This window comes from Hemitrygon akajei, unplaced genomic scaffold (assembly GCF_048418815.1).
Source record: "Hemitrygon akajei unplaced genomic scaffold, sHemAka1.3 Scf000041, whole genome shotgun sequence".
Lineage (NCBI taxonomy): Eukaryota > Metazoa > Chordata > Chondrichthyes > Myliobatiformes > Dasyatidae > Hemitrygon > Hemitrygon akajei.
The window spans coordinates 4227047-4239171 of record NW_027331927.1 but is presented as its reverse complement, the minus strand read 5'-3'; the positions used below and the strand labels follow the sequence as shown (position 1 = coordinate 4239171).

Genomic DNA, 12125 nt, shown 5'->3' with positions numbered 1-12125 from the left:
TTTAAAACTGGGAATTGACAAGACACTGCAGCACCTTACCGACAAGAAAGAGTCCTGGGAGTGCTGGTGCTTGGGCTGTAATCCTGGAATGGGGCTCCAGAATTATGGGACTGGTAGTGTTAGGGTTTGGCTCTGGCCCAGGTTTGTGCTTCTGTAGATGAGGCTGAATGTTCCTCCTTCTGCAGTAGAGCAGGTTTCCGGTCGGGTTGTGGATAGAGGTTGTCGAACATGAGTTATGATGAAAGGTTGAACAAACTCTGTGCTGTAGTGGAATTAATTTAAATTGGGTGTTCCACACAAGTCCATTCCCCAGGAAAATTGCATCATTTCAATGTAAAACGTGGGTTGTTTCTATAGAGTGGTGCAGGCTGAGGTTTTCTCAATGAATTATCCTGCCACCAAATTGTCTGTTATACATGAAAATGTGCTCGTTAGAGTTGTTGTTTACAAGGTTCACAAGACCTATTCGGGAATGAAACGTTTGGGGCATGTGGTGTCTCTAGGCCTGTTCTCAATGAAAGAGTGGTGACTCTGGGAACAGAAACCTCGATGAACTGCTGAGGTCTGAGTGGATCCGATGGGGACAAGATGTTATGAAGACCGTGGCGGGTCTCATTAGCAAGAACGACGAATCAGCATACAGAGAAAAGGTGCAGTGGCTAACGGACTGGTGCAGAGCCAACAACCTGTCTCTGAATGTGAACAAAACAAAATAGATGGCTGTTGACTTCAGAAGAGCACAGAGCGACCACTCCCCGCTGAACGTCGACGGCTTCTCCGTAGAGATCGTTACGAGCACCAAATTTCTTGGTGTTCACCAGGTGGAGAATCTCACCTGGTCCCTCAACACCAGCTCCATAGCAAAGAAAGACCAGCAGCGTCTCAACCTTTTGCGAAGGCTGAGGCAAGTCCATCTCCCACCCCACATCTTCATCACATTCTACAGGGGTTGCATTGAGAGCATCCTGAGAAGCTGCATCACTGCCTGTTTCGGAAATTGCACCATCTCGGATAGCAAGACCCTGCAGCGGATAGTGGGGTCAGCTGAGAAGATCATCGGGGTCACTCTTCCCGCCATCACGGACATTTACACCACACGCTGCATCCGCAAATCTAACAGCATTGTGAAGGACCCACGCACCCCTCACACAAACTCTTCTCCGTCCTGCCATTTGCAAAAAGGCACCGAAGCATTCGGGCTCTCACGACCAGACTATGTAACAATTTCTTCCCACAAGCCGTTAGACTCCTAAATTCCCAGAGTCTACTCTGACGCCAACCTACACACGCAGACACACACACAGACACTCACACACACACAGACACACACATACACAGGCACACAGACACACACACACACACACTCACAGACAGACACATACACACACACACATACACAGACACACACAAACACACACGCACAGTCTCACACACAGAAACATACAGACACACACACACAGAGTCTCACACACAGACACGCAGACATTCAAACACACACAGACACTCTCTCACTCACACACACACAGAGTCTCACAGACAGACACACACACACAGACAGTCTGACACACACAGGCACACACGCAGACACACACACACACACTCACACAGACAGACACAAACACACAGTCTCACACAGAGACACCCACAGAAACACACACACAGACAATCTCACACATACAGACACACACGCAGACACACACACAGACACTCACACACACAGACACTCACACACACAGACACACACATACACAGGCACACAGACACACAGACACTCTCTCTCACGCACACAGAAACACACACACAGACTCACACACACAGACACACACAGAGACACACACACAGACACACACACGGGCACACACATGGGCACACACACAGACACACAGGCACTCTCTCTCTCACACACAGTCACACACACACACACACACACAGACACACAGAGACACTAACGCAGACACACACAGACACACACACGGACACACACACACACACACACACACACACACACGGACACACACACACACACACACACACACACACACACACACACACACACTGCCTTTGCAATTGCTCATTGCTTCTTCAATTCCTGCTAAAACATGGCTTACATTTACATTTACATCATTTATTATTATATTGTAATTTGTCCTCTACTGTTCCTGTTGTCTTGTTTATTAATTATTGTACTGGCTTGCTCTGTTTTGTGCACGTTATGTATTCCAGTGTAGGTCTGAAGTCCATTGCAGTCTTGTGTTGTTTCAGGTAGTCCAGTGTAGATTTCTGCCGTTTCATGTAGCACCAGGGTCTTGAAGGAATGTTGTTTCGTTTTTACTGTGCACTGTACCAGCGGTTATTGTAGAAATGAGAATAAAAGCGACTTGATCCTGATGTTTTCAAGAGCAGGAGAATCTAGGATCTGAGGTTACCATCTCAACCCATTAAATTTTATCTGAGGACCTTCTCTTTCATCATTCTGTCCGGTCGCAGGATCTGAATATCACATATCAATGCCCGGGGTTGATCGTAGTTATAAGTTACTTGCAGACACAAGAATATGACGGAATTTTTAACCACTTATTTGAACAAAGAATGACATTTCAGAGTTATCACCACAATATTTTGTGTGATGCCTTTTATAAATATCCTATAGTGGACATGAAATACAGCAGACAGACCGCATTCAAGAACCTGTTTTTATTTTGGAACAGATTCTGCACTACTGGAAGTTCAGAGAGGGAACGACCAGCAGATTTACAGGATGCACCTCGAGACAGGAGTAAAACAGTCACTGGAATTTTAGCTTCTCCATTACAAAATGGCTGAAAGCTCAGTATTTATCTTTGTCATAATGAAACCCAGAGAATGTGAGGTTGAGTTCCATATTTCATATTTTCAGTTAGTTCTGCTGAGCCGCTTCTCCATCAGCAAGGTAACAGCCCACCAGAGCTGCAAAGAGCGTTCAACATTTTTATCGCTCACGACAAATGGTCTCGGCTCGAAACGTTGACTGCTCGTTTCCATGGATGTTGCTCGACCTGCTGAGTTCCTCCAGCTTGTTGTACATGTTGATCAGTTTCACGTTCTGTTTGGAATGGGGTGGGGGGTGTTAATTTTAGAACTGGGAATAGCTAAGACACTGCAGCATATTACCGACAGGAAAGAATCTTCCGAGTGTTGGTGCTTCGGTTAAAATTCCGGAATGGGGCTCCAGGATTATGGAACTGGCAGTGTAGGGGTTTGGCTTTGGCCCTTGTTTGTGATTCTACAGATGAGGCTGGATGTTCCTCTTTCTGCAGTAAAACAGGTTTCCGGTCGGGTGGTTGTATATAGGTTGTAGGGCATGAGCAACGAGAGGTTGTGGAAACTCTGTCCTGCAGGGGAATTAATTTAAATTGGGTGTTCTACACAAGTCCATTCCCCAGGAAACTTGGATCATTTCACCGTAAAACTTGGGTCGTTTCTATAGAGTGGTGCAGGCTGAGGTTTTCTCAATGAATTATCCTGCCACCAAATTGTCTGTTATACATGAACTCGTTAGAGTTATTGTTTACAAAGTTCACAACAGTGATTCGGGAATGAAACGTTTGGGGCATTTTGTGTCTCTGGGCCTGTTCTCAATGGAAGAGTGTGACTCTGGGAACAGAAACCTCGATGAAATGCTGAGGTCTGGGTGGATACGATGGGGACAAGGTGTTATGGGGACCGTGGCGGGTCTCATTTCTAAAAACGACGAGTCAGCATACAGAGAAGAGGTGCAGTGGCTAACGGACTGGTGCAGAGCCAGCAACCTGTGTCTGAATGTCAACAAAACAAAATAGATGGTTGTTTACTTCAGAAGAGCACGGAGCAACCACTCCCCGCTGAACATCGACGGCTCCTCGGTAGCCTTGCGGAGAATCTCACCAGGTCCCTTAGCACCAGCTCCATAGCAAAGAAAGTCCAGCAGCGTCTCAATAGACATTAGACAGTAGGTGCAGGAGTAGGCCATTCGGCCCTTCTAGCCAGCACCGCCATTCACTGTGATCATGGCTGATCATACACAATCAGTACCCCGTTCCTGCCCTCTCCCCATATCCCTTGACCCCGCTATCTATAAGAGCTCTATCTAACTCTGTCTTGAATGCATCCAGAGACTTGGCCTCCACTGCCTTCTGGGGCAGTCCATTCCACATATCCACCACTCTCTGGGTGAATTAATTTATATTGAGTGTTCTACACAAGTCCATTTCCCAGGAACCTTAGATCACAACTTGGGTTGTCTCTCTAGAGTGGTGCAGGCTGGGCTGAGACTTGATAAGATTATGATAGGCAAAGGGAGAGTAGATAGACAATATCTTTCTCCCAGAGTTGAAATGTCTAAAGCCGGACGTCATGCATTTAAATTGAGGTCGGGTTGTTTCATCGGAGGTGTGAGAGACAAGTTTTTTTTTCCCCCACAGAAAGTGGTGTAGCTGGAAGGTCCTGCCTAGGATGGTGCCAGAGGCCGATATAATGGGAACTTGTAAGAGATATTTAGATGGGCACGTGAACGTGAGGGAAATGGAAGGATTGTGGGAATTGTGTAGGCAGGATGAATTAGTTTAGTTGGACAGTTGATTTCAAATATAATTGGCTTGGCACAACATTGTGGGCCGAATGGCCTGTTCCGGTGCTGTACTGTTCTATGGTCTGTGTCTGCTGTTGAGAGGTTTCGGGGTAACGGAGGCAAAAGGAGTGAGTGGGAACAACAGGTCAGCTGGAGCCCAATGTGGGGAATGTGAGATCACCGAGTTCTGTCGGAGAAACGGAAACACTGAGTGTGTTTAAAGACTGAAGTGCAGTGGGTAGGGAGAGAATTCAAAGGTACAGTGAACTTATTGTAACAGCTATTTGGTATAAGTTGGTCGATCTCTCACATTTTCGTGCCCTTTCATGATCTCTCTCACTCTCTCTCTCTCTGTCTCCATCTCTGGAGACAGATTGTGAATCTACTTCTATTATCAACCTCCTGATCCTCATGATAATCTCGACCATACCTCTTCCCAACCTATCATCTTTAAGATACTCTTCACTCTTCTCAGTTTTCTTGCATCCGCTGAACTTGATCCCACTATGGATGCTGTCCTCACCCGCATCACCTCCATTTCTAGTACGTCCGTGCTCACCCCTTCCCACCGCCCTCCTAGTGATGGAGTTCCTCTTGTCCTTGTCTACCACGTCTTCAGCCCCTGCAACTTCCACCATCTCCAAAGAGATCTTACAACTAAACACCACCCCACTCTGTTCTTTCAACAGGGATCACACCCTCCACAATTCCCTTGTTCATTCATCCCTCCTCACTAATCTCCCTCCAGCCACTTAGCCCTGCATACGGCCTAAGGGCTACACCTACCCGTACACCCCCTCCCTCAACTCCATTCAGACAGAAAACAGTCCTTCCAGGTGAGCCAACACTTCACCTGCGTACCTGCTGGGGTCGTCTATTGTGTCCGGTGCTCCCGATGCGTCCTCCTTTACGTTGGTGAGACCCGCCATAAATTGGGAGACCGTTTTGTCGTGCATCTCTGTATCATCTGCCACAAGGGGGACTTTGCAGTGGTCAGACATTTTAATTCGGATTCCCATTCAGAGGTCTCGACCGATGGCCTTCTCTTGTGCCAGAATGAGACCACCCAGTGGGTGGAGGAGCACGATATATTCCATTTGGGTTCCCTCCAACCTGATTGTATGAATATTGAATTCTCCTTCCAGTAAACAAATTCCGCTCCCCACCCACTTCTCTATTCCCCACTCTGAACTTCCATTTCTGCTCACCAGCTATTTACTTCCCCCTGGGTCCCCTCCTTCCCTTTCTCCTATTGACAATGCTCCGATTCTTTATTCTCCAGCCCTTGACCCGCCCAACACTTGACTTCACCTATCACCTCCAGCTCGCCTCTGTCTCTTCCCCCTGGGTCCCCTCCTTCCCTTTCTCCTATTGACAATGCTCCAATTCTTTATTTTCCAGCCCATGACCCGCCCAACACTTGACTTCACCAATCACCTCTCAGCTCGCCTCTGTCTCTTCCCCGATCTTTTTATTCAGATCACTTCCCCTCCTCCACGGGAATGAAAAAAGGCTGGTGGTCCAAAATGTCGACTGTTTACTCTTGTCCAAAGATACTGCCTGTTGTGCTGAATTCCCCCGGCATTTTGTGTGTGTTGCTTTGGATTTCCAGCATCTGCGGGCTTTCTCGTGTTTGAAGTAATTATTTGGGCTTTGTTGAGATTGTACCTGGAATATGGTGTAAAATCCAGCTCCTCATACTAACACGGGTTATACAGACCAAAGAACAAACTGCCGGAGGAACTCAGTGGGTCGGGCAACATCTGTGGATGGAAATGGACCGTCAACATTTCGGGCCGAGACCCTCCCTCTGTACTGAGAGTGGACGGGAAATAGTCAGAGGAAAGAGGTGAAGGGTGGGGATGGGGCAAGAGCTGGAGAGTGAGAGGTGGATCCAGGTGAGGGGGGGAGGTGGGACAATGGAAATAGTGACAGGGGTGGGAGATGTGTGGTTGGGGTAACGTGGGCTGCAGAAGATATTTAATTCCATGGAGGATTATCGAAGAGGTTAGAGAGTATTTGTTATAGAGATTGACCAGACTGATTCCTGGAGGACGATGAAGTCTCAGGGATGGTCTTCACATAAATCAGAGGCCGGCGATGTGTGGAGACCGAAGGGATCGAGGAAATGAGGATCGTGGAGAAACATGTGGCTGAGATGGGAAAGCAGCCGCCATCTTGTTGATGGTTGAGGGGCTGAATGACCACCGCTTGCTGTTTCTTAATTGATATTTCAGTGTTCCTGTCCAGTGAGGCTCAGGAGGAATGTGAATAGAAATTAGTGTTTAAAAACATAGAAGTCGTTTCAATGAATCCTGCACATTTCCTCTTCGGGTGGTAATTATGGATCGGACCGGGATGGGAATTGAACCCGTAACTATGAGAACCGGGAGGTGGAGAGATGGGGACGGGGAAGATACAGAGGGAAAAATTAACAATGTAGCTGGTGTAAATATGAAATAATGTGTAAAATGCGGCAGGTAGCTCGGGCAGTGTGAGATGGGCGAGGAGCGGAGTCAGCGGTTCGGACGGGAGACCCTCCACCCATCGCCTGATCCACTTTTTGTTCCCATTTCAAACGCAGATCAGCAGCATCTGCGCTTTTCGCTTCCGAGGCCCAGCCCCCGGTCTCACAGTCTCCGGATGGGCGGTGGTTTTCGTTCCGTTCTCTGTTGAAGCGGATCGTCGGCAGGGAGCCGGTGGACCGATCGCTGTCTGCGGGACAAATTGATCAAGTTCCCATCGGTGAGTATTGATAACCGGTCACTCGGGGTGAACGCGACCGACAATTTCCCATCGGTGAGTACTGAAGCCGATCCCGGGAGCGGGGAACCTGATGTTGGGCAGAGAGTCCCGTCAACTTCCCCGAACTGGCGGTCTCGTCCCGCTTCCTGGATCCAACCTGTCGTGGTTGGTCCCTGTTATGGGACCTTCACACCAAACCGCCTGCGGTGAGCCGCCACTCAGCCCCTGGTGTTCTGGTCCCAGGAGCGCGATGAGGTGGTGATGCGGAGACTGAACCCATCCATTAAGATGTACCTGGTGAACTTTACCTCCATCAACCGGCCCGGTATCGGATCCAAATTTCACCTGGATCGACGCCTGGGGTCGATAATTGTTTTACATATTTCCAGCACACTGGAAGCGGCCGTTCGGGCTGTTGTGTTCTTGCAGACAGAGGGTTAAACAAAGTAATCGGACCCCCGGGACACTGCTCCACGTGTATGAGTAGTTTCATCTTTCCCCGTTCAGACAGGACAGTGAGATCCAGATCTCTCACGTCCTCTTGGGGGACTGGGAAGTTTATTTCCATCTTCTGTCCATTGCTACGACTCGCCGAAATGTTGACAGTGTTTCCCGATATCTGGCCCTATTCATACGAGAATTACAGTCTTGTTCATTTCTCTGGGTTTCTCTGAATTGTGCACAATCGCTCTGGAATTTCCAAAGGAGCAACCAGGCTGTCTAATATTTCCACACGATAGGAACGGGGAATCTTTATTTTGTTTTCCATGTACAGAGGTTGAGTGAAAATCGTGTCTCTGGTATTCTCCACACAAATCAATACATTGCAGCAGTACATTGAGGAAAACAAATCATCCTGGTTACAGAGAAAGTGCAGTGCAGGTAGATATGTGGTGCAAGGTCACATCGATTTAGACTGTGAGGTCAGGAGTCCACTCATCACGCTGTTCGCTTCAAACAGCAGAATGGACACCATCCTTGAGCCCGGTGGCATGTTTCTGTTCTATTTTATCTTCGCCCCTATGGAGAATTAGAAGTGAGAATGTTCAGGGTTGTGGGGATCTTTCATTATGTTGGCTGTTTTACTGAGGCAGTGGGAAGTGTAGACAGAGTCCATGGAGGGGAGGTTGGTTTCTATGATGTACTCAGCTGTGTCCACAGTTCTCCGCTATTTCAGTATAGCAGTAGCTATATGAAGATGTGAAGTTTCGGATGGGATACTTTCTGCGGTGCATTGAGAAAGTGTGTCGAGTAGATAATGACATATACCAAAATTCTTATTGTTTGTTCTGGTTTTGTTATATTGGAATCTGTTATCTACTCGTGCGTACTATTATTTCAGCGTCTGTGTATTGCGGGAGGAACATCAGAGATCGCCCTTGATCCCATTCTCCCATCTGGCTCCATTTGCTCATCCCCTGCCGATCTGGTTCAACCTCTGTCCAGCCTCTGTCCCACCAACTCAGTGATATATATCAACCATATTATCCAATCTCTGTTCAGACTGTATCTCATCACCTCAGTGATATATATCAACCATCTTGTTCAACCTCTGTCCAGCCTGTATCCCACCACCTCAATGATATATATCAAGCATCTTATTCAACCTCTGTCCAGACTGTTCCCATTGCTGCAACTATATATTTCAGCAATCTGTCTTTCAAACTTTGTCTTCACTGTGAAGTTTTGCCTTGTATCTTTTCCAGAATTGTTTTTTTGACAGTTAGGACTGCCAGAGGTTTAATTGAACACATCACGTGGCAGAGTAAAAGCAGCCATTTCAATTTTAGTTTCACCGTTACAAAATGGTTGTAGAGTTAACCTTTGCCATAATGGAACCCATAGCATCTGAAGTTGAGTTATTTCATTTTTCGGTGAGCCACTTCCTCTGTTTCCAGGGTAACAGCTCGTCAGAGCTGCAGCAAGTGTTGCAGTTTTTATCGCTCTCTGGTCACCGCCTCTCAGTGTAGAGACAGTGGCCTCGGGAGCAAATGTAACAGAGTGATAGTGGGAGGAAAGGATGCTGTGAGCATTGGCTGTATGGGATGTGTTACACCAGGGTCAGAATGAACACAGAACTAACAAATTAGTTAGGGTGGGTGTGGCATTTACAGTTCAGGATGGCAATCAGTTACTATCTGTGCATTAAAATGAAGAGGGAGAAAATACAGTTGCAGGACATTTAAAGTAAGGAGGTGAAAATACTGGAAACGCTCAGCAGATCAGTAGCATCTTGGACAGTCTTGCTTCTGGAACTGGGTCTTCCACCATTTCTCCTTTCAGAGATGTAGTCTGATGTACTGAGCTCCCAGCATTTTCTCCTTTATAATTTTACATTTTGTTCCTGCTACACTGCAGGAAACATGGCAGCCAGCTGTGCTGGGCAAGATCCCACACAGCAGGAAGATTGTGATCAAATGTGCTCAGTTTAGCTGCTGGGATCAGGCTGAAGTGTATCCGCATCCTCTATACAGACCGGGGAACCAGCCTGAGCACCGGCCCCGGCAGAGGGTCATTAGGTTCCAATTCCACCTTAGTTTGTGAATCGGAAATTGCAGAAACACCACGGCAAATTGCCGGCACCAAAGCGTCTTTAAATGGGTGATGATATTAGGCTGGTGATTCTGAGGATATGGAACTGGCAGTATACGGGCTTCAGTCCAGGTTGGTATTTCGATAGCTGGGATCGGAATTTTCTCAGTCTGCAGTGAAGCTGAAATCCCAGGATGTTGGGCATTGGTTGTGGGGAAATCACCGTCTACACTGCCCAATAGGACATCATATCTGTCAAGTATTTTGGAGATTATTTAAGAGTTAACTAGGGAGTTAGTTGAATTTGGGCAGTGATGTTGTTCATTTGAACTTTGGTAAAGTCTGTAACAAGATCCCGCATGTCAGCTGATCGGGAAGGTTCGGTCACGTGGGATTCACAGGGAGCTGGCGAAGTGGATTCACACCGGGCTCGAGAACAAGAAACAGAGGGAGATGATTGAAGATGTTTTTTTTTTTTTTGCGAATGGAGGCCTGTGACGTGTGTCAATATCGAGACCTCTGTAGTTCATTGTTCATGCCATTGATTTGTATGGGGATACACAAGGCGCGATTAGCATGTTTGAATTGAATTGAATTAAATTGAATTGATTTCTTACATCCTTCACAATATGAGGTGTAACAATCTTTACGTTACGTAAAATAAATGTCCAAGGTATAAATGTCCAAAGTGCAATCGAAGTAATTTGTAATAATCTCTAATAAATTGAACAGTCCATAGAATATAGAGTGCTCTTAAATCAACGTGGGTTATTTCATCTGATGGCCTGGTGGAAGAAGCTGTCCCGGAGCCTGTTGGTCCTGGCTTTTATGCTACGGAACCGTTTCTCGGATGGTAGCAGCTGGAATAGATTGTGGTCGGGGTGACTCTGGTCCACGATGATCCTCCAGGCCCTTTTTACACGTCTGTCCTTGTAAATGTCCTGAATCATGGGAAGTTCACAACTACATATGCGCTGGGCTGTCTGCACCACTCTCTGCAGAATCCTGCCAATGAGGGAGAAAATGTCGACGTGGGTTATTTCAGCTGATGGCCATTGTGGTTGGGGTGACTCTAGTCCACGATAATCCTCCAGGCCCTTATACACATCTGTCCTTGTAAATGTCCTGAATCATGGAAAGTTCACAACTACATATGCGCTGGGCTGTCTGCACCACTCTCTGCAGAATCCTGCCAATGTTCCCACACCAGGAGGGGCGGCCTGCTTGTATGTTTGACTCAACTGTGTCCACGGTTCTCTGCTGTTTCATGTAGTCATGGGCAGAGCAGTAGCCGTACGAAGGCGGGAAATATCCCGATCGGATACATTCCATGACGCATTGATCAGGTTTGGTAAGGGGCAAAGGCCATGTGCCAAATTTCTTATTGTTTGTTCTAGCTTTTTCGTTTTAGGATACCTCAATGATAAGTATTAGCAATCTTTCTTCTGATCTATCTTTGTATTCTAATGTGTTCTAGTTCACCATTTACTTCATTGAACTTTTCTATGCCATTTGCCCCTACAATTAAAGAAAGGGTCCATAGACCCCAGGTTGGGAACCCCCCTAGAGATATAGAAATCTATGATGGTATAAATAGAGTGAATGTAGGTGGGCATTTTCCCCTAAGGTTGGGTAAGATCATGGATTCAGGGCAAAAAGTGACACATTTAAGGACAATCTGAGGGGGAACTACTTCACTCAGAGGGTGATACGAATCCGGAACCAGCACAGAGCAGAAGTGAGAGATGAAAGTTCGATTGTAGTATTTGAGAGATATTTGGGGAGGTACATGGATGAGGGAGGTATAGAGGGCTGTGGTCTGTGTGCAGGGGGATGGGACCAGACCGACCATGGCACGGACTGGATCGACTAACAGTCCTGTGTCTGTGCTCTAAGGGCTCTGTGAATCTACATTGACACTTGTACACATAATCGACATTTATTGCAGGCGTGTTGTATCCAACAATGTGCTTTTATTTTGGACCAGCGTCTACATTGCTGAGAGTTCAGTAGAGCTGGAACTACCAGGAGATTTACTGAATGCTCCTGGAAAGGGTAAATACAGCCACTGGAATTTCAGTATCACCATTACAAAATGGTGCGGAGAGAGAGTGGCTTCAGATACGAGGATGCCTTGAGCATTTACTATCCGGGATGGAATGAAGAAGATTGTAAGGATTGTATTTGTGCAATTCTGTTCTGAGTGTCAAACATTTTGCAGTCAGTCAATTGTTTCTGCATCAAAAGAACAAAATAAAATCTC

At 46.8% G+C, this 12125-nt stretch overlaps 1 protein-coding gene across 2 annotated transcripts in view; it reads left to right on the top strand.

The window, feature by feature from the left end:
* Positions 1 to 12125, top strand: part of LOC140720360 (NACHT, LRR and PYD domains-containing protein 3-like) — a 44127-nt gene that overhangs the window by 7430 nt on the left and 24572 nt on the right. For both annotated transcript variants that reach the window (XM_073035230.1, XM_073035229.1), the window contains exon 2: positions 7170 to 7330. The gene's annotated coding sequence lies outside the window, so the exon portion shown is untranslated. The remainder of the gene's footprint in view (positions 1 to 7169; positions 7331 to 12125) is intronic.